The sequence below is a fragment of the Cryptotermes secundus genome, unplaced genomic scaffold (assembly GCF_002891405.2).
Source record: "Cryptotermes secundus unplaced genomic scaffold, Csec_1.0 scaffold856, whole genome shotgun sequence".
In the NCBI taxonomy this organism is placed as follows: Eukaryota; Metazoa; Arthropoda; class Insecta; order Blattodea; family Kalotermitidae; genus Cryptotermes; species Cryptotermes secundus.
In genome coordinates, this window is record NW_019724757.1 from 1190205 (window position 1) to 1214051 (window position 23847).

Genomic DNA, 23847 nt, shown 5'->3' on the forward strand with positions numbered 1-23847 from the left:
ACAACAATCTTACTACCGCAGACTTCCTGCGCAATTGTTATCCGCGGTTTCGTGACAATGATTGATTGGGTACACAGATATTACGCTGGACACTGTCCATTTGTCTGAGGTACATTCAATAATATTGATTTCTGGTGAGCTGACTAGCGTTGTCTTTAGGTAATTGGTTGTCGTTGCATTGGCAGTTATTGGGATCGAAGCAGGGACATTTTGAATTATGGGCCAATATGCTAGGAGTAATAACAAGACTGACGTATATGAAAACCCGTCGCTTCAAAAGAGGAATAGAGCCAATTTACTAAACGTCAGGTACATTCATATCAGAATACACTTCAGTGGCTGTTGAATGTGTAAATTAATGTTCGCCCTGCCCACCTCATTCTCCTTGACTTGATCATTCTAATTACACTTGAAGAAGAGAACAAGTTTTGAAGTTTCTCATTATGCAGTTTTCTCCAACCTCCTGTCACTTCATCTCTCTTCGGTCCGTATACTTTCCACAGCACCCTGTTCTCAAACACCCTGACTCTGCGTTCCTCCCTTAATGTCAGAGACCAAGTTTCACACAAATACAGAACCACAGGTAAAATTATACTTTTCTGTATTCTAACTTTTATGTTTCTAGGCAGCAGACAAGAAGACAAAAGGTTCTGGACTGAATGGTAGCAAGCATTACCCGAATTCAGTCTCCTTTTAAATTCCTCTTGAATCAGATTTTGATCTGTTATCGTCGTTCCCAAGTATCTGAATATCTATTAGCTGTCTTTATGTCATGATTTTGCCCTGCATTCTTTTGACGAGAGAGCAACAAATACCTAGTTTTATCTGTGTTTACTTCTAGACAAACCTCCTTACTAGCGCCTATGAAAGCCTGTGTGTTTCTCTTCATGGTATCTATATTATTCCCCAGTAGATTCACATCTCCAGCATAAACCAGCAGCTGATGTCTCCCATTTAATTTCAGTCCCATCTAGGTTTCCTGGATCTTCCTCGTAGCATACTCTAAAGCAAAGTTGAAAAGCAGTGGCGATAAAGCTTTGCTTTTGATCATTCTGGATATGAAATTTATCAGACAAATGTTTACCTATACGAAATTTATTATACGTATCGTTTAAACATATATTAAATCAGCTTAACTAGTTACATGGGTACCCAAACTATATGAGAATATTGTACAAAACTTCCCTCCTAACTGAATGACAGGCTTTCTTGAAGTCTATGAATAGCTGATGTACTGTCTCACTGTGCTCCCATTTTTTCTCCAGTATCTGACAAATGCAAAAGATCTGATCTGTAGTTGATCTGTTACATCGAAACACACATTGATGATCTCCAATAATTTCATCTACGTATTGTAACCGAACCATTGAAATCTTTCCCCCCCTCTTTTTATTTCAGTAGTTTATAAAGTAGACAGTAAGAATTACTAAGAAACAGGTTAAGACAAAGTCAGAACAAGCAGATAGACCGAACTTGCGCGGACTAGGACATCTGTTAGTTCTTGCGTCCAAGCATTTGGTGTTGCTTCGAAAAGGGCAGAAATGATACTTCATGGAACCCCCACTGAGTTTCTTTAGAAATTGAGAAGCTGACTTACGGCGGCAAGACACTTTGAGAATTCGAGCAGTGACAGTCGCAACCCGTAATAAGTCAAAAGTGGGAGGGCCAGGGGATCATTAGCGACCCCTCATAAGTTGCATCTCTGTCATATTCGCCGTTTGGGATTTTAAGCCGAAACTACTTCTAAAACAATCGGTCATTGGCCGGAACCAAAATTAAGCCAACTCCTCTTATTTCAATCCGCCTATCAGGGAATTTAGGAGGAGGAGAGAAGAGGCGGATACAATTCAGTTAGGACCTCTGGCTCGGCAGAGAGTCCAGTTTAAGATTAAGAGTCTGCTACAAAACTTTGAACTTGGCGGAGGTAAAACCCGCGAATATACTTGCGTGTTAAACTAAATAATTTGGGCAAGTGCAACACCGGCGGCTTGGAAGCCGAGACTAGGCCTGATAGTGTAGATTTAGACTCCGAGTGACTGTGAGAAACAATAAAGTGTTCCAGTGGCAAAGTGCATTGTGTTGGTCAGAAGTGCTTCACCCTCACTTGTCCGAGCCTGACCCTTAGCCGACCTGAGGAGAGACTCATCGCCAGGAGCTAGTCGAACCCATCGCCAGCTTCCACCCCACTCACGCCTTCCCTCCTAGCTGTTTGCTGGCGCCCATAATATCAGGTTCTATGCTGAAATTCCAACCCCCGTAATCAGCAACGGAAGGAGGAAGCGGTGGAGCCGGAAGAAGCGGTGGAGCCTGGTCAAGCCGGAACCAGCCACGCCCTAACAACTTCAACGGAGGCAGCACCAGGTAGGGCAGTCAAAGTGACAAGTGGCAACCACCTTGTGGGCAAGAAGCCTCAAAGGGGTGGGCGGTAAAAGTATGGACTTAACCTTGAGAGAAGAATATTGGATAAATTTTCGTATGAAGTTGATAGGAGTGATATCCCCCCATAATTACTAGAGTCAGCTTTATCACCCTTCTTGTGAACTGGTATAATAATAGACTCCTTCCACTGATCAGGCAATTCTTCCTTATTCCAAATAGAATTAGTTAGCTTATGGACCTTAGAACGTAATATGTGTATTTCGCCTCCTGCTTGAATTAGTTCTGCCGGAGTTTGATCACTACCTGGCGATTTATTCCTTTTCAATTTTGCAATAGCACTTTCAACCTCAAAAGGGCTAGGATCAGGTACTAACGGCTCAGCTCTCTGTGTTTCTATCCGCCTAGCTGCATTGGCCCTATGTAGAGAAGTATTCTTCCACCTGCTCAAAATGTTGTGGGAATCTGCAAGCAGATCACCATTCTCATCCTTCACTAAGTTACTTCGAGGTTGGTAGCCCCTCTTAAATTAATTTACTCTTCTATATAGGTCTCTAATGTTCTTGCTTTTACTGTTCATTGCAAGCTCATCAATTTTGTATTTCGGATATTCCCTCTTTTTATTCCTGATATGGCTCCTGGCTTCATGTCTGATATTGTTCAGACTTTTCCCATTTCTTTCGCCTACATTCTGTAACCACTGCATTTTGGCCTGTTTCCTTTGATATAATAATTCTGACCATTCTTTGTCAAACCTTGGCGTATGATTCTTCAATTCATTATGACCTAAATTCTCTGTGACTGAAAATTTTATATTCCCTCTAACAGTTTCCCAGGCTCTATTTATATTCACCTCAGCGTCTAGGCTTTCCAAAACTGCGAACCTATTTGAGATTTCAACCCGATACTGTTCTTTACCCTATACCTCGTTTAATTTCTTGAGAACCATGGCTTATGCTTGTTCAATTCATTATAACTCAGACTCTCCTTGGCTGAAATTTTGATATTCTAACAGTTTCCGGTTCTCTATTAACATCCACTTCATCGTCTCTTTAAGTTTTTCAAAGATGAGAACCAAATTGAGATTTGAACACGACATTGCTCTTTAAGGACTATCTCGTTTAATTTCTTGAGACTGAACCTCTCCATATGAACTCTGTGCGTTGTTTGTTTACTCACTGCCAGTCTCTCTCTCTCTCTAACTTTTGTCACCACAAAACAGTGGTCACTATCCCAGCGTTCACAAGAAGTCTATCGTCTTCAAGTTGATGTAACGCTTTGCATCCTGGTACATGTTTACTGACGCTTCGAAGGTACGTACTTCTTCAGGATCAAAGTACAAGGACGAGCTTGCCGCGGTAAAATATAGTACGCATATAAATAGGGTCCCCTACTTTTTCTCACTGACTCGCTTAGGTCCAAGTATACTCCACAGGATATCCGAGCCAAATATCCTAAGTTAGGTTCGCTCTTCTGTCATGAACTTTGAGGCAATACGTTACTCCGAAACGTCGCAAAACATCTCCCAGACTAGACGATGTCACATTCTAGAAGTCACTAATCTTCATAGTCATACCCATGAGAACCTCATATCTCAAGCACGTCCAAATGATTTTTTTCCCCTTTAAGCACTAAGTTGGAAAGAAAATGGAACATAAAATGTGTTTTCTTAATTACCTTTCTTCAAACACAGTTCTGACTTATTTCCTATCCACATAAATATATTAATTTAAATTAAAATCCCGCACTGTAAACTAACAATGCCATTTCTTAAGAAAGGTAATTTCATACATGCAACATTCGAAATCTTTCCCTTGAATGCTACATATCTGGAATCAAGTATTTCCTAAGTACGAAGATTCTGTAATGCGATTTAACTCCCACTTCCTATTAAGCAACCTGATACGGCTACGATATTCTGCAAGTCCATCTCGGCAACACAGTTTCAAATTACGTTCAGTGGAATGTGAAATATTGTAAGTCCACTACGAATATAATAACACGACTCCTTTGTCCTAACCAAACGAAGGAGTTTCTATAACAAAAGAAAACATCTTCTGCCCATGTGAGAATAGCTGATTCTTCAGTGTTGCATTGAATGAGCGTGGACCTTCCTATGAAGTCTTCCGAGTTGATGCGGCACCCAAGTATTGTCTACAGAATACCAGCGTTTCCTCCTGGGCACTCGTAGTTCCTCTGCGTATCAGCGGCTCCTCCGGCTCACTTGTGGTTCCTCCGGATACCACCGGCTCCCTCGGGACACCATAGTTCCTCCGGGTACCAGCAGATCCTCCGGGTCACCTGTGGTTCCTCCAGATACCAGCGGCTCCTCCGGGTCACCTGTGGTTCTTCCAGATACCAGCGGCTCCCGCGGGACACCCATGGTTCCTCCGGATACCAGCGGCTCCTCCGAGACACCTATGATTCCTCCGGATACCAGCGGCTCCCCCGAGATACCCATGGTTCCTCTAGATACCAGCAGCTACCGCTGGACACCCGTGGTTCCTACGGATACCAGCGGATCCCCCGGGACACCCATGGTTCCTCCAGATACCAGTGACTTCCACGGGACACCCATGGTTCTTGCGGATACCAGCGACTCCTTTGAGACACCAAACTCTAAATGCACACACTGATATATTGGGTTTTTGGACTTCATCCATCGTCCTGGTTTTTAAGATAACTAATAAAACAGGACGTTTCGGAAACTGGATCTGTTTCCGTCCTCAGGTGAAGGAAAACACCTATTCTGTTGGGTCCGTTGTCCTCAATCACTGGACAAACCGATGTCACAAAACATGAAGATTATAAACACCTGAGACCAGGATGGAAACAGATCCAGTTTCCGAAACGTCCTGTTTTATTAGTTATCTTAAAAACCAGGACGATGGATAAAGTCCAAAAACCCAATATATCAGTGTGTTATACACCATCGTCAGAATACTATAGCAACTACTTCTAAATGCACAGCTTGGCAGAGAATAATGCGCTCTCAGAGCTGTATGGCCATTGATGAGAAACAAAGCCTCACCATAAGTGGTTGCCAGAAATAGCCAGTTACGGTGCATCTCATTAGAAGTTTGATCTGGTTGCCACTTAAATTAAGCATCCTGACAGACCTCACAAACGAACATCGCTCTCTCATATTCGGATAAGGAACTGCAGCATAACGCATCACCTGACAAAGCGTTGAGCCGACCTCAAATAATGGCGGTGGGACCGGATAATTCGAAACGCGCAACAAAGGAAACAGGCGCAATTAGCACAGTGTGACAAGTGAAGTGCAGAAGTGAGTTAGTTACATTCGCATCTTATTAATACTGTTTAAATTTAAATTCACTTTCCTTACGGGAACCGTAATACTATTTCTCTTCTCAACATCGCAAAATGTGATACTATCTTAACTTACAGGCCTGGCTGGACCCCGCAATACTGTACTCCGAGACCGCACGCTTTACCAACGATTTATACATAGGAAGTAAACATTACATCATGCTTGATAGTTTTAAATTTCACCACGACTGTACTTCGCTTTGTAGAGTTATTCTGGTATTCACTCCTTTGTTTGGTGTGTACGTAAATAACATGACATGCCTCATACTAAGACAATGTGGGATAGAGTATACTCCTCCTTGAAAACAATCACAGTTTTTCTTTTACTCGTATATGGAACTTAACTGCTTCCTTTTTCTGTATACCTTTACGGGTCATGTATCTTGTGTTAAATATTTCTAAACAACAGAGAAACACTCCAATGGCCTAGGTTTGTAGCATGTGAACAAAATGGAAACTTGATTCCTTGAAGGAAACTTGTAAGGAGCCCCCCCNCTAGTTAAATGAGACAAAAGGCTGGAGAATTAGCAGCCATATTACTTCGACAGATAAACAGACAATGTAGCATTTCCTACACATTGTCATATTTCCGGGCTTCAATTGAAGCAGCCGACAGCCATTCACAGGAAACAAATACGGAAATCGAGAGAACCGCCATACGAGATGTCTTACGGCAGAAAACGTAAAGATTAGGAGAAAAAATGAAAGGTCATTTGCCCAGCCCGTAAGAACATTTCTTATAACTTCTTCAGTTACATAAAACCATCGTCAGGTCAGCATTATTCTTGTCGTCCTGTGATTGCAGCTTTAATTTCCGGAACGTACCTTGTCTTTTGCATCTGTCGGAATATACTAAGGTTCATTTTGACCGGACATGTTTACCGACGACTTTACATAAGGACCTACGTCTGTTCATAAGCACATCTCTCTATAAATCCATCTGAGAGACAAATATTTCGAACAACTGTCGTAGAGAAATATTAAGCACAAGTATTATGCCCAGCACAATTTATCCAAAGTTTTCTGGAGGATTAAACGGGAAGGGGTTATCCAACAATGAACCAAGCCCTCCAGGACACAATCCTAGTTACGAAAAAAAAGGAAGAAGGACGTATTTTTTAGTTAAGACTTAAAATAAGCTTATTATATTGTTAATGTAGTGCTCTATTACAATACTAGCACATACTAAACAATATATTGTAACGGATTTGATCAACGCGTTGCTAGGCAACAGCTATGTAAACACGGTCCAACACGTAACAATAGAGGAAGCTGTGTTTTCTGTAAGTCCGACCGACGGACAAATAGACTGGCCGGATAGTGATCACGTGACATGTGTTTCCTGTGATTCATGTCCGTTGCGCGGCTTTATAACGAGAGCCGTGAGCTGTAAGTTCAGAGCAGAAGTCACAACTACAACTCCGTCCAGTGTAGACTGAGTGGGAATATCTGTTTCCTTTTTGTGTTTGTACCATACGGAGAAATTGTTTCTCCAGTGATGACATAGTTCTCTACTGTAACACCTCATACATGCGGAGATTTTACTATTTTATCGTTTTGTCTTATCTCTCGTACGTGGTTTGTGCTGTGCTTGGCTTGTATACACCCTACCTTGGGTTGATGCAGGTATCCGGAGGTACGGGCTAGCTCTGTCGATTGGGCTCAACTGAGCAGGTTTAACCTGGAGACGGAGATAGAATACAGTCTCCGAAACTTTGTGTTTTTAAGTAAAACATGGCGGTGTTTTAGATAAAAAGAAGACGATGGGTATGAAACATAATATTTAGCTTAATACTGCCTGTTCATTCTTTCAAACACCGAAAGTTTGCAAGTACATTTAATGTTTATTTGATATTAAAGAATGGCTTATTGTAGTCATAATTATTTCGTTTATAATTACTTCTGCCGATCGCGCCTGCTACTTTCACAATCTTCTTATACGTACACTGAGTTAGTCGTTATGATGTAGATTTACTACATGAAGTTCCATAGAAATCCTTTGAGTAATTTCGGCCGTGATAGCTTAGCCGGTAAAATGTGGGCTACGGTATGGATGGCCGCAGTTCGATCCCCGGGAGGGACAAGAGATTATTCTCTTCTCCAGTGTTCAGACCGGCTTTGGGGCCAACCCAGCCTCCTATACAAGGGTACAGGGGCACTCTTCCCCAGGGCGTGAAACTGACTATAGTTCTCTATTGGCGGAGCTACGTCTCCATAGCCCCCACATATCTTCATGACATCTTGCTTAATTAATTAAGAACAGGGAGAACTTTACCTGTATTTCTGCATTTTAAAACACGGACAGACACTACTTCCCAACAAAGCGCAAATTTAATGCAGTCTGTGAAAAAGAGATCGCGCTTTCCACATTTGCCCAATATGTCATATTTTTCACTGCTCTAAGCTTTACATTCCGCGGTGCGACTGGAGGTTGCAAATTCTTTCTGACAGTATTTATGTCGTTGTTGTTCCAACAGGTTTCTTGCATGCCAGGAGTGTGTGTGAAAGACACCACTCTATACACACATGCTGTGCTTCGCTGTGACATCGAAGCTGACACTAGTTAATGTTGTATTCCACTTCACGGAGCACAAATCCAGACCTGACAACTCTTTGTGTGGCCTCTCTTTGTTTCTTCTCCCATGTAACGGATACGAACATCGGTGTGTACACGAGAGTGACATTTTCTGGCTGTTCCAAGAATCCGGCGACGTTTCATAATGTTGTGTTACTGGAGTGCTGACTGTATTAACAATAGTTTACCAATGACGCTTTCAGTAACTGGGACTATACAGCGCCGAATGGTATGATAATCAGTGAATAATGAACTGTAAGAATTTGAACGCAATGGTAGTGAACTAATCGGATGTACTACTCCGGCATTTCCCGGATGAAATGGTGGAAGACAACGAGAAATCTCTGTCACCATAGTCCTGACTGAGATTCGAAGCTGTTATTGGAAGACGGGGTATAGTTCGCAGTAGCAGTTGCGTGAGGAACCGACCATAATCTCACTCCACATGCCACTCCACTGAGTTTTCAATGAACTGTGTTTCCTACTACATGTCAGTAAAGGTAATGATAAAGTTGTCTCTGTGCTTAGCTAATTAAACACTATGTCATGAAGGCGTATGAGGGAGTGGATGTATCCCCCTGCCTTTGGCGCTACAGCCCCAATTTGGGCCCTGGCCTACCTCCATGAAACTCTCCGTTTCATTTCTGTTTACTAGATCTTAGACATTCGGTAGGACTCCTTGGGCGGGAGATCAGCTCGTCGCAAGGCCTCTACCTGTACACAAATATAGGAAAACGTGCTCACACTCACACAGATACAGGCGCGCGCGCAAACACTAGATATCCATGCCCTGAGTGGGATTCGAACCCACGATCCCGGTTTCCAAGCGAGCGAAGACAGTGCATGCCTTAGACCGCTCGGCTACCGTGACCGGCGGAGGGGATGTACTACCTGTAGATCAACATTTTCTTGACCTCGGCACTAGTTGTAAGCGCATGGTCAGCTTCACGCCGCGACTACATATCAGGTCTAAACAATTCTAAAATTCCAGGAAAGCAAGTTACCAAAAGTAACCAGGAATTATAAACATAAGCGAGACGTCACTGCGGTAGAGCATGTGAAAGGGCAATGTTCAAGTAATGCACTAATGCCGCCAAAACCGAAATACAAAAAATATTAAAGTTTACCTTAGAGACGGCGGCCATGAGGGTATGGAATGAAATAAACTAGTTAATAATAATAATAATAATAATAATAATAAGTTTAGGATTAATACTAATGTGTATATTATTGTTATATGCAATTATAATACTGGATAATATTAAAGGTTATCTTACAGAAATACGAGGAACCAACTCACGGTACAACCTAGCCTAGCATCAAGCCATACAGACAAGACAATGAATGTTCTTGTGCCGTGAGACAGGCCATTCCTTGAAGAGCCGAGTGATTATTAGCTCATCAGTGTGAACTCCACTTCATTAAATAAGAAGATAAAATATTTAAGAAGCTTTATATTCTACATAAATCCCAAGCGTTTCAACGCTTACGTGTTACTATACTACTGTTTAGAGAACACTGAAATAAATAAACTTCTAATTAGTCACGAAGCAGTGTGACCTTCACTTTCTTTGAGTTTTTTAATTGACGTGTCAAAGAAGCAATGTCAGTTGGTACCTTGACAACTTTCTGAGACATATCCTGAGGGGACAACACAACGTTCTGCTTCTGTTTAGACCACACTGTTATCAGCAACAGTGAAATGAGGGGTGTGGTAGGCAACTATTGTGAACCACAATCCGGTGCTTGCAACGCGGTCTGTGTTCATGCAAAGAGATGGAACACTGCACACAAAGAAAGTATGTGAAAGCCTTTCAACATCCCCTTACGTCCTGAGCCAGGGAGTGTCGCGAGTTGCACATGTTCGCCTAATAGTAACACGGCGCAGTGATCTCTCATTTAAAGACCCGGGATCTTATGACTCTAAAGTGTGAGCCTATTTGGGACGTAACAGGTCTCAATTCGTTCCGTGTTATACAGGACATCTTCACTGAGGTCTTACTGTTCCTAATTACGCTTATGTTACTGAACGACGATCTTCAAACTACGTGCGGTATATAGCGTCACGTGGTATTGGGATCACAGACAAATTAGCTCAAGTAGTAACGCGGCCTCCGTAGTCTAGGGGTAACGGGTTCAAACCCGGCGGAGGTTGTGGAATTTTTAAGGGCGGAAAAATTCAGGGAACAAGTCCTCCGGGAGGGACTTTAAGCCGTGGGTCATGTCTCAAGGAGACGTCTGAGCCAAATTTGTTAGGACATTTCCCGCCCAACAATAGTCTCTAACGTCTCTGGTAGAGGGGGGAAGCATCTAGATACCGCTGAGCCAGAAGAGGCCGAACTCGCTGGCTGAGTCGGGACTGATGTCACGCACCAGTACCAGTAGGGTATAGAGACTGGTAGAATATCACAGGGGGACGTACAATAGATCAAACTGGTCGCGGTGCATGGGGAAACCCACCCCCTCCAATAATAATAATAATAAATAATAACGCCACTTGTTTGTATTCGGGAGGTGTCCTGTTCGAATCTCGCCAGGAATATCACCTGTCATAATTTTGTAGGTCCTTCCGCATAAATACCGTCAGAGGATCGTAAAATTAGGACCAAATCTTTCCAATCCACCATGCATCATCATCAAATCACTCGACACTTGTGAATTCGGAGTACATGAAAACGTCGTTGTCTAAGTACGTCTAAGCAAATAGATATGAGATGATGATCATGAATTAGGCAAGGATTTGGAAACAGGTTTCTGTGGCCTGTTTAAAGACACTAGATAGTTACTGACCTGCAGAAAGTGAAGAAACCCACAAAAATGTTCCGGTAAAGTGGCGAGAATCGATCCGGGTACATCTCAAATACGAGTTTTAAGCGTTGTATCAACAACTTCTTTTTCATTAATAACAAGATGGTACAGGGTATAAGATGACCGTCTCCTTTCAAATCCTTACAGCTGTACATCAATCATGATTAGCCCTCTACTTCACTCGATGCAAAATATGCACTTCAGTTTAAACAGCATCGTCGACAAAATCCTTCTGAGGATCTTCCCATCAGAACTCATGAAGGCATTCACATCTCTGCCCAAAGCGCATCGAACCCGCGCTCATAGCGGCTTAAGGAGTCTGCATATGTTCGTTCTTAAGTCATCAACTTTACCTTTACAGTTAATGGAAATCACAAACAAATTAAAGATCTTCTAGACAATGAGTAAGCTTTGAGTGGAATGTCGAGTGAAGAGACAGGTCCAGACCACAGCAGCTGTCCCTGTTAACTGCATTTCAGTGTCATTTTGCACTGGCTAATGGACTACAAGCCTTAACCATAATCACCCTGTTTCTATCCGTATGAAACACTGAATATCAATCGAGACGGAACCATAAAGCACGATCTACTGTTCCACATTAAAAGAGCTGTTCGCGCGTGCAATATGAATGTCTGACGCATGCGTATACTTAAGGCAGCAACCCACGACAGACAAAACACGCACGCCTGTTGTTAAACAGGTGTGCTGCATAGGTGCGGTTTAGACAGGTGGACCAGCAGGCACATCACGCACTTTGCGTGTAGCTCTGGGGCACACATTTACAGGTCTCCTAATATAATCGGTAATAAAAGGAGTATAAACTGTGTTCCAATTTAAAATAAACATAATTTCAAATACACAAGAGTGTCTTTGTCATGAAGTTAAAACAATCTTTGAAAACTTCGTTGTTTTGCATTTGAACTCTGCATAGATTCGCTTTTATACTCTAACCACAGAATATCCACTTTTATGATACTTTTTAGCAATGAAAACTTCTTGTTGCAGGCTGTAAACATTCATAAAGACTGCCGTGAAAATGGAGTCGTTCCGATGTTACCAACCGAAAATAACAATTCCTAACTTCCAAGTTGCGAAACTGTATGTGTTAGAAAAATACAAATAATTGATATGGTTCAATGAATATTAAAATCTGCACAATGACAGTGTACATAGGAGTAATTTCTCATAAAGGAGTATCATCGACTACGTTATTTTGATTTTTTTTTTTTTCGGCAGATCATTCGTGGCAGCTGACAGTAGAAGCCAGGACGTGCGCTTCTCGTAACCATCTGGACACAGTACGTCTGCCTCTGTTCTGTGAAGTTTTATATTCGGTGAGGGTTCTCTTACATTAATCACATTAAATCAGATCTCAAAGTTTGTGAAGCGGTAAGGTAAGATAAGGAAAGGTAAGGTACATTTGACCCTGTGCTTAACTAATTAAGCACTAAACAATTAAGGAGTATGGGGAGTGGGTGTATAGATCCACATTTTCTTGACTTCGGCAGTAGTTGGAGGTGAATGGTCAGCTTCGCGTTCTGGCCACTTTACCCCCGAGGAAAAAGCCCCCGGTACCCATTGCATAGGAGGCTAGGTGGGCCCCAGGGCCGAGCTGGAGGATGTGGAGAAGAGAAAATTCTTGACCCTACCGGCACTCGAACTTCGACCCCTCGGCCGTCCAGCCCGTAGTTAGTCGCTATACCGACTGAGCTAGCCCGGCTACTAAAACTTTGTGAAGATGGCGCATTAATACAACTGCTGTATTTCTTGACGTTTTCTATTGTTCTGTTTTTATTTAAAACACGTCTTTCCGGAGACGATTCTGTCTCCATCTTCAGGTGGAAATTTCTCAGTTGAGCCCAATCGATAGAGCTAGCCCCTATCTCCAGACACCAGCACAAAAGTCGAAGTTATGTTACGACCGACGGTCAGTCGGCCAGTCTGTCTTGGAATGAAGCACCCATCTGGGGCTTAAGACCAGATCTTCATTACTGTCAGACAGTTGCGAGTTCGTTGATGTAGGGCGCTCTCTCTGTCGAGAGGACGGGTCTGTCGTTGGCCAGAGTCACAGTCAGCAGCAATACGTCTGTTGTCCGTACGTACAGTTTACATGTTACAATGTACTATGTATATACATTATATTCTATTTTGTCGCTTCGGAGATAAAAGTTACAGCGAAACTGAACATCTGAATTGTGCTTCGTTTTATCGAATTCCAACAAACATGCTACGAAGCAAATTTTGTCTGATAGCCTTTAATACGCCTGTTTGAGAGTCGGCCGACGCGGTTTCAGGCCCTATCAACTTTCCATATCGGATGCCAATTCTTTGACGAGTGCGGACCTTTTTCGTCTATCTGATGTGGAGAAAGTATTACCATGTGCCTTATGAAATTGAATTAAGGAGTCAAGATAATCATGGTATGTCTTGTGTGGAAAAGTACCATTGCCTAATTCATAAAACGGTTTAATGTAGCCAAATCAATTACACCAGTTGAAGGAAAAATGCCGCTACCTAACTCAAGCCATTACATACACTATTTTGCCTAATTAAGAAACCAATAAATGTCCTTAAATTTAATGTACAGCAGACACTTCAAACAATCTGCCTATTTAGTTCCTGGTTGTAGAAGGCGCTAGTTTTATTCCCAAAAGGGGCCAACCCATCTCATTCATAGGATGAAAGGCTGGATACATCTAAAGATTTAATGAAACTAAATTTCGGAAATTAACAAAAATTAAATTCGGTGCTTCATGCCCTGGTACAAGGTTGAAATCAGACTCGAAAGGAGTTCAACTGACAAAATATATGCTGCTTTGTCTTCTGGGATATAATGCCGTGTACTCCAATGAAAGTCAGTCGACGTTTCGGAGAATATATCGCCTTCAACTAGCACGAAACAGGCAGCAATAATATCTGGCGATATTTGTGTCTGAAACACAGATGAATTTTAAAGCGGCCTCCGTAGTCTAGAGGTAACGTTCCCACCTCATGACTCGTAGTACGCGGGTTCAAATACCCGGCGGAGGTCGTCGAATTTTTAAGGGAGGAAAAATTCAGGGAACAAGTCCTCCGGGAGGGACTTAAGCCGTGGGTCCCGTGTCGTAGCTTTACAGCACGTAAAAGAACCTCATATCTCCAAATGAGGTCACTGAGCCAAATTACGGACGTTTCCCGCCCAACAGCAGTCTCTAATACCTCTGGTAGATGGGGGAAGCATTATAGATACCTCTCAGCTAGTAGAGTCGGTCTCGCTGGCTGGGCGGGACTGATGGTAAGCACCAGTACCGGTAGGATATAGAGACTGGTAGAAATCATAGAGGGAAGCACAATGGACCAATACAGGTCTAAGTGCATGGGGAAACCCACCCTCTCCAATAACTAACTAACTAACTAGATGAATTTTAACCAGAATACACGGCGTTATAACCCAGAAAATAGAATTCTTCAGTCACCGCTGTGAGAAACTCAGAACAGTTAGCACAAAATATAATTTTCATACAAGATGAGAACAATATACTCAAAGAATACATGTATAAATTTAGTTGCGTTCACTGCGACTGCGCATTCCTCACTGACCTCGCTGATTATATCTTTCAAACACATAAGTCTATATATTATTACAGTTATATAATAATTTTTGTTTCAAGGTTAATCGCATTACATATACCACAGCGCGAAACGTCAGATGATCATGTCATGTATTTACTAAATGTTTACTATAACGAAAGAAATATTTGAAGTTGTAGATCTTAACGAGATGATCTGTTCCCTGTAAAATAAATAATTCCTATTTTAGCTTCACGTGTAATACAAATTATACTGGATTAAACTGAAACAAAATTAATTTCGTACTAATTTCTACTGCGGATCTTAAGTTCCAGATTGAATCGAAATTCAAAACAGTTTGCAAGATGGGACATGCAGATACATTTTCAAATAGAATGGATGTGGAAGAAGCCATAAGAGCCTATTTTCAGATACTGCCCGAATATTTAACGAAATATCCATCAGAGTAGCCGGTCTAACCGAGGCAGAAGTTGCAAGGACGTGTATCAACATTTTGGGCATGCTGTACCCTATAAAGTTTTGGTTCCTAAAATTAAGCTGCGAGGTGGAATAAATTAGCAGGACAAGACTTGAGTTTACTGGAGAGAAAGATTATGCTTACCGTCTTGACCATCGCTAATACAGAGTGACTGGTTCAAGGTTAGCGACAGTATCTTGTGTTGGAGAGGCGACTCAGCTTCGGTCCGAGCAACTTGATCACGTGGTCACAGGGATTCTCAACCGACGCACTTTTCTAATTAGTAGACAGCAACAAGTAACCAGTACCGACAAAAAATAGAAAATACATGTTTCTCCTAAATAAGCACATTCCATGAAAATGAAGATAGCTGATGACTGTGAGGGATACTGTAGGCAAAATTAGCAGCATCTGCAACCGGCGCGTGCGCACACACAATCTCACCCAGTACCACTGCCGTATTATTGCATACAGATAAACTCTGGTCAATAGGTCGATTGATCAGTGCTTTCGTAGTCCAGTCATCTGTACTGGTTATACGTGACTACGAACTCATCAAGCACCAAATCAAACAGCAGCGCAGAGTTTAAACAAATCTGACGTAAATTAAATGACAACAGTGCTATTTCCTTCACAGCCCACACGTGTATAACTGCCATATCGGCCTCGTTAATGACAATGGTGTAAAACGCAAGACGTGAGGCTTGGTCTAGGGCGGGCCATTACTCCTACACCACGCTGTGTATTCCACAGCTATACTCGTATTTTTGCGGGTCATTTTACCGTGCTGCAATTGGCTTGACTGTCCAGCAATGAATGGTAGGATTCGTGAAAGATGAATTAGAAAGGATCTGGAAGGAAGAGGTCGTCGCCTAATCGAGGTACTATCCCGGAATTTGCCTAGAGGGACTGAATAAAAGCTCGGAAGCCTCAGTCAGGATAGCAGGTATCCCGGAGGACACCCGAAAGGCGCACCAGCCAACAGTGAGTGCAGAACATTACCACTAGGCCTCACCTCTGCATTATTCAATGCTTGATTAGCAAATAACATAAAAGAGACGGAAGGACAAAGTCGCCGCTGTGTTTAAACACCGTGCAAGGAGGGGGTGGGCTCCAGAGCCATTACGCAGAAGAGGAAATTCCATGTCTTTGCCAGGAGGCGAAATATAAAATTAAAATGAAGCATACCAATAAATACTTTGTATATTGAAGGATAAATAAATGCACAACAGGTAAATAATCACATTAATAAACGAAGTTATAATGAATAAATATCAACCAATGTATTCTGTCTTCTTAGAGAGACACAGGATACGGTGGTAAGGACTGGAATGATCTGGCTCAGGACAGAGACCAGTGGAGAGCTCTTGTGAACACGGTGATGAACCTTCGGTTTCCATAAAATTTTGGGTAATTCTTGAGTAGCTACACAACTGGTGGCTTCTCAAGAAGAGTTACTTACTTACTTACTTACTTAGTCAGTCAGTTAGTACTTTATTTAAAATATCGACGCATTGATTAGGCAAAACTACACCTCTGACATTTGCCTGCAGCGACTAAGGAAAATTTCAAAGAGCCTCAGTCCAGATAGTCACGGTCCCGGCCGAAACTCGAACCGAGCACCTACTGAACACGGGTCGGGAACGTTACCTCTAGTTCAGCCTGTTCAGTACTGTTGTGTTTATTACGTCAAGTAACGATCTCGCATTATTCTCATGTGAAGAGGCTGTCGTCACTAATTCAAGACATCTTCCCTAGAGAAGTTGCGGAAAATAAATAAAAAGAGGTTTTAGGTAACGTGTACAATCCAAGTCCGGGGACTTAAACCCAGGTAAGAAGCAACTGTCACCCACTGAATGACGGAACAGTGAGTGGCGCCTCAGTAAACAATTTCTTATGTTTGGTTATGTTATCCTTCAGCACAACAGAAATGGTTTTTCAATCAATCAGTACTACTCGGGTTGAATTTATTTTCTTACCGCTGGATGTTTCGGCCCTCATGGCACCATCATAAAGGCACTACTATATAATAGGACTAAATTTAATTGAACTACCAATATGGATCCACAGTTTGAGGCAAAGCCTTAAGTTACAAAGTGAGAATTACAATATTAACGTCATCAAAATATTAGAAGTGTACAAGGAATTTGTATTTATGTTATGCTTCAAGTTACAAAGTGAGAATTACAATATTAATGTTAGAGTATACAAGGAATTTGTATTTAGGTTATGTTTCAAGTTACAATGTGAGAATATTAATGTTAGGTTATGCTTCAAGTTACAATGTCAGAATATTAATGTTATCAAAATAACAGAAGCATACAATGAATTTGTATTTAGGTTATGCCTCAAGTTACAAAGTGAGAATTACAATATTAATGTTATCAAAATATTAGAGTATACAAGGAATTTGTATTTAGGTTATGCTTCAAGTTGCAATCTGAGAATTACAATATTAAATGTTATCAAAATGTTAGAAGCATACAAGGAATTTGTATTTAGGTTATGCCTCAAGTTACAATGTGATAATTACAATATTAAAGTTATCAAAATATTTGAAGTATACAAGGAATTTGTATTTAAGGCATAGCTTTCATAATATGGACACGTTGCACCAAATTATGGATATGTTTTGGGAGTTCAATTAACCTTAGTCGTACAGTATAATACTGCCTTGATGACTGTCCCATGAGATCCAATAGTATGGGTAGTACTGTTTGATTGAAAAACCATTTGTGTTGTGCTGACGGATAACCTAACCAAACCTACGCTTGTGACACATGACAGGATGCATACTGTGAAAATTAACAATTTCTTGTCTGATGGACTGAATATTCAGCCACTTCTGAACTCAAAAGCAACGGCATAATCACTTACAACCCCTGACAACAAGAGAGTACACCTAACAGGCTGTTCTAGAAGTGCCTAGACTTATATTTCGAAGGTTCTTGGTCCGAATCTTGGTTATTACGAGGTTTTCTTTCTTTCCCTCGGTACCTCCATCCAAATTCTGTGACAGTCCCTTGAGTGGGCTACGACCGCTTCCATCCAAATCCATTTCATTAGTCATGAGTCATCCTACCATTCGACGGTATGTAGTACGGATACTTATGCCGTCGTGTGCCCATAGAATCAACCTAGGGTGTGCTTCTGAAAGATGCAGAATGTGCCCAAAGATTCAGTACGAAATATCAGAGGGTGTCTATTTTATTTTCCTTAACCGACACATGAGCGAGAAGTCACTGTGAAACCGAGTTAGGTTTCTGTACTTTCCAGTAAATTTCTCACGCTTCAGAACGTTTATCAAAGCGCCGCTTCCCAGCCTATACACGGTTCCAAGTATGCTGCAAAGCAGTCTATACAACTTCAATGAAAGTAACAGGAAGCTGCAAAATGTAACAAAATTAACCAGGAATCTTGAGGAAAATTTTTATGAATAGCATAGCCCTTCCAGTTCCTTCAGTTATCCCTCGTGAATTTAGGACCTTAATTCAAGACAATCAGGTGATCTGAAGAAAAAGCAGTGGTACGTAACAGTGCAGTCTGTGTGTCTGTATGTGTATGTCCCCTTATTAATATTTCAGTGGTTGAACTAATCTCCATGAAACTTTGTATCATATAATTTCGCCTGAGTATCATAAACATCTTCCATCAGTAATGCCAACATTACAACCATTAGAATTGCTTACGTAAAACCTTACCAATATTGTTTGAACGCCTGTATAAATCCTCAGGAAACTTTCTATGTATATCATACCACCTAAGCCCATCTCAACGGTGTACATTTTAAAATAAAAAAAAAAACTCCGTGGCTTTAATCCGCAAGCGAACTATACCGACCGAGCGACCGCCGCTTGTCAGTGAAGTTAGTGCCAAAAATCTTAAATCCCTCCCATTAGTAATACCAACGTTGCAGTCTCTCAAATTTCATGAAATAAAATCTTAATATTGTTTGAAAGCCTGTAACAATATTCACGAAACTTGGTACGCCATCCATATGGCGCAAATCATAAATGTCTCCTAACAGCAATGCCAACACTATATCTTCTCAGTTTGTTGGGGCAATACCCTTATGTTACTCGAACGCCTGAACCGATCAACATGAGGTTGGTATTTATATCTTGCCACCCGAGGCGATCTCAACGACATACTTGAGAAATCCCTCCCATCAGTAATACAACATTACAGCCTCTCAGACTGTTGAGGTACTGCCCTTAATATTACCTGAATTCCTAAACGCATCGTCATGAAATTTGGCATGAACATGTCATGTCCTCTGCGGCCATCTGAACAGTGCACTACATAAAACAGTTCCATCAGTAATACCAACACCGAAGCCTCCAAAACTGTGTTGTTTCTTTGACTTCATTATGCAACTGTAATAAAGTTTTCTATCTATTTATCGTATCGGATACTAATATTACAATGAAAGGAAAATACGCGATTAGTTCTTCCCAGAACTTCTTTTATAATGTCGTAACGATGTGTTTAAATTCGTTATATATTTTTAACTGTAACTGAATTCATATCCGAGACGCATGTTACAATGTCTTATCACCACGACCATCAACACTATTACAAAATTCTTATCAATGCCTATACATTTCAACTCATTCGACCAATATCAACTCAAACCTATACTGTACTCTACCTGTACCTCTTTTCTGATCAGAATATTCAATTTCCTGATTTGTAACACCATGCAAAGTGAACATTCATCTTAATGAACTATTTATTTTCAGTCTTGAAATATTACTAACACTATTAAGCAGGACGCGCCATAGCTCAAGCTTTTAGTCGCTGGCTTCCCACCGCGGCCGCCCGGGTTCGATCCCGGATCTGGTCAAGTGGGATTTGTGGTGGACAAAGTGGCGCTGGGGCGGGTTTTCTCCGAGTACTTCGGTTTCCCCTGCCAATCTTCATTCCACCAAATTCTCCATCATCATAATCAACCGGGGCAGGTACAATAGGCCAAGGAGTGGCCGACGTGCAGAGTTGACCCACCTGGACTCCACCCGCCACTAGCGAATTAAAAAGACAACACTATAAAGCATAATGGTTACTACGTGTACCACCTGCATTAAGACAAAAATATTTTTTTCCACGCAGTGTATACATGTGTTTTGTATGATCTAAAATAGATAGCAAACAGCATTAACCAAATGGTCTTTACAGCGGAGACGCGGCGCTCTCCGTGCTGAAGGGTATATATTTTTGTATTTTAGAAGCAATGTGTGTTTCAGAAAGTTAAAACCCGGTAAAAATTCGCTTCTTCTCCCCCCCCCTAACCGTGAAATTTTAGTTTATTCAGCTGCCTTACTCTTTGGGGTCTAATAGTTTTCAAACCATTACGCCCTGATAAACAATTCGTGATTGTGTTGGTTGCAGTCCTCATGTTATTCAATCGCTTTTCTTATGTTGTTACAGCTTTATTTCAAATCAAGCCACCACATTTCATAATCACTACTTTTACTAATAACGAATGTACTCTCATGAACGTAGCTCCATCCTCTTTAACATTCAGGATTTGCAAGGAAATAATTCCATTTTTCTTTCCTTGTAGCATAGCGTTGCCCAGGAACACAACTTCCGCGTGTACCAGACGTAAATTCTCAAAAACTGTATTTTATATATTCAGTAGGAGAACACATTAGAATTAAGAGTCTTGCAATTGTTTGCCATTAAGCTGTAATTACATTCATGACAAGCGAAGCAATAGTAATTTCGTAAGATTTCAGGCTTTCACGGCGGTGACTATGAAGAAAGCAGTCTTCTGGGATTTGGCACCGTGTATATGTGGTGTTAACCGACGTTTCAGAGGAACGTATCGCCTCCATCTTCAGGGTAGAAGAAGAAATATAAGAAATCTGCAAGCGAAGAGACCGTGAGAACCGGTAAAAGCAGACTGCAGTCTGCCACGTGTAGGAGCGACTAATAACGCGGATTCGGGTTTATTTACTCCTTATACGCACCACCAGCAATTACACGTAATTATAGCGCTATCGCTATTTCTGCACTTCCCTCCTTGGCACTGCAGCCCCAGTGGGCCTAGGCCTACCTCCATGAACTTCTCCGTTCGCTTCGGTTTTTCTAGATCTTACACATTCGGTAGGACTCCTTGGGCGGGTGATCAGCTCGTCGCAAGGCCTCTACCTGTACACAAACACAGAAAAACGCACACAAACATCCATGCCCTGAGTGGGATTCGAACCCACGATCCCGGTTTCCAAGCGAGCGAAGACAGTACAGGCCTTAGACCGCTCGGCTACCGTGACCGGCGGTTTTTAAATTAATCGATAAAAACACTGTTGCATGTGATGGTTGAACGTATTTAGGTGGTCATATCTTTTATTTAATTGGAGCTATCGGTACTGAAGATTATACAGCGCCGAATGATATATTGTTACATGTATACTAATTACAAGGCAATGGGTTGGTAAGCAAGTTCCCGCGAAGACAACTTCTTGGCAAACAGTCCGTTGCTAGGTTATGCAACAACAGAGGAATGTCTGTAAACATTCTCACGGCAACGAATAAAGGCAACAACAGAAGAACCGCCGTTTCTGTGCGACGGCCGGTAAACATACTCTTTAAGAACGTGAAAACAATATCGGGGAAACTGTGTTTTCTTTGCGGTTTGCGCCAAGCAAACGCACGGAACAACTGGATGTCTACTGCCAGGCAACAAAGCTGTAAACACGCATGCTTAACAAAAGATAACGGCGTTTTCCGTGGGGTCCGTGCAGAGAAGTTATCCTGAAGTCAATCGGTGCTAGAGTCAGTCCTCGGTAGGAGACAGCCACGGGAAGTTCGTAGTTGAAGAAGAATTAGATGTCCGCCTGTGAACGATTGGTTAGAAGACTTTATTTGTGTGTAACATTTGGAGTGTGTGATTCAGTGAGATTCTTACAGTCCCTGTGTTTTAATTGCGTTACCAAGAGAGGACTAGCGTGTAACAGTGAATTATAAAGTGTAGAAATAGCGACAGCGATGTAATTACGTGTAATTACTGTGGTGTGTATAGGGAGTAAATAAACCCTCATCCAAATCCGAACCCCCTTCATTAGTCACTCCTACACGTGACAGTATAATGACTAAATAATCATCAAACAGGAAGTCGAATGGAGCGGTAGAGGCCTACTATCCCGGCTTGGAGAAACTGAGGAAAAAGCACGAAAAATCCGAATCAGGATAGATGTGTCTACCGAAATTCGAACCGTGCACCTTCCATATGTAAGGCAGAAGTGTCACTAGTTTTAAAGTAGGCGATCGAAAAGCCACCGCTCTGGTTGTCTAGAGGTGACACTTGATTAGTATCAGACGGTGAGCCCTTCAAAACAAACGAATTATCAGCCGCGCGGTCTAAGGCACGAACTGTCCTCTCCCGCTCGAACAATGTGATCGTGATTTCGAATCCCACTTAAGGCATGGATGTCTGTGTGCGTTTAATCTGTGTTTGTGTTGTCCTGTATTTAGTTAGCGGGCTTGCGACAGGCTGATCCCCCGTCCAAGGACTCCTACCGTCTGTGAACAGGATTAAGAAACCGAAAAATCGGCCCAGGTTCACAAAATGACTCTAGCCCCATAGACAGACAGATAGAAGAGCCGATTACAGTGCCCACGCCGGTCCACACGCTCTAAAGAGCGTCCTCATTTTGACTGCTCGAACATTGAAATCGTGGGTTCGAATACCTTTCGGGGTATGGATTGTGAATTTCCGTCATTCTGCATAACTAGGCCTTGCCATGGGACGATCCCCTTGTCAAAGAGATCCTACAAAATTCCTAAATCTGAGTCATGATTTGAAGGGAATTCTCAATGCAAAGAAGCTGAAGAAAACGGAACAATCATCGCTTTCCTTTAACGAACTTTTCGCACCAAGCGACCTTCAAGGAAGGCGCTCCTTTTGTAAAACAAGGAATCTAATTCTGCGATTTAATAATTTCCGATCTTGCATGCCTGATTTACAGTGATGTATACTCACTACAAATAAAAACATTCTGTTGAAAGCTGATATAGCACTGATATTTTACAGTTAAAACAAGACAGACACGTAGAATTGGATAAGTAAAGACTGGGCATTTAAAAACAGTTAAAGGCTAGGGAGTTCGAGTCCGGGTAGGGGCAAAGTTTCTCTCTTCTCAACGCCGTTCCGAACGGTTCTGGGGCCTACTTAGCTTCGTATAGAATGGGCATGAAGCTGACCACTCACCTCCAACTAGTGCCGAGGTCAAGAATACGTGGATCTACACAACCACTCCTCCATACGCCTTCATGCCGTAATGCTTAATAAGTACAGGGACAACTTTCTATTTTCTATTGAAGGCTGAAGCATATTAGGAACGTAGAAATCAGGAAATAACTGAAAATACAACCTGTACAAATTAGAATAGAGGAATACAGGTTGCGTAACTTAGCAGAAGTCCACCGACCCCTCGGGAGAAACATCGCGTCCGATCTTCTGGATCGAATAGTAAGTCAAGCAAGCGTCTGGTTTCTTGCCTGGCTTATACGTCAACCTTGAAGATAGAGGCGATACGTTCTTCCTAAACGTCGGTTGGTTCCCTACATGCTACATGGCGCTATATCCCAGAAGACAGATCTCTTCCTAACCACCGCTGTCAGAACTTCAAATCCTATACAATATGTATCGACACACAATCAACAGTGTAAACCTAAAGGACACCATGACCTAGGACGAACCTGGAAGAGATGGAATGTGTGTGAA

The 23847-nt window shown here is 41.9% G+C and overlaps 1 protein-coding gene across 4 annotated transcripts in view; it reads right to left on the minus strand.

The window, feature by feature from the left end:
* LOC111862957 overlaps positions 1 to 23847 on the minus strand; it is a 292851-nt gene that overhangs the window by 229928 nt on the left and 39076 nt on the right. Inside the window, exon 1 of one of the 4 annotated variants that reach the window (XM_033750870.1) lies at positions 15264 to 15415. The exons of the other annotated variants lie outside the window; for them this stretch is intronic. The gene's annotated coding sequence lies outside the window, so the exon portion shown is untranslated. Of the gene's footprint in view, positions 1 to 15263; positions 15416 to 23847 lie in introns of those variants that run through there. 4 annotated transcript variants of the gene reach the window in all.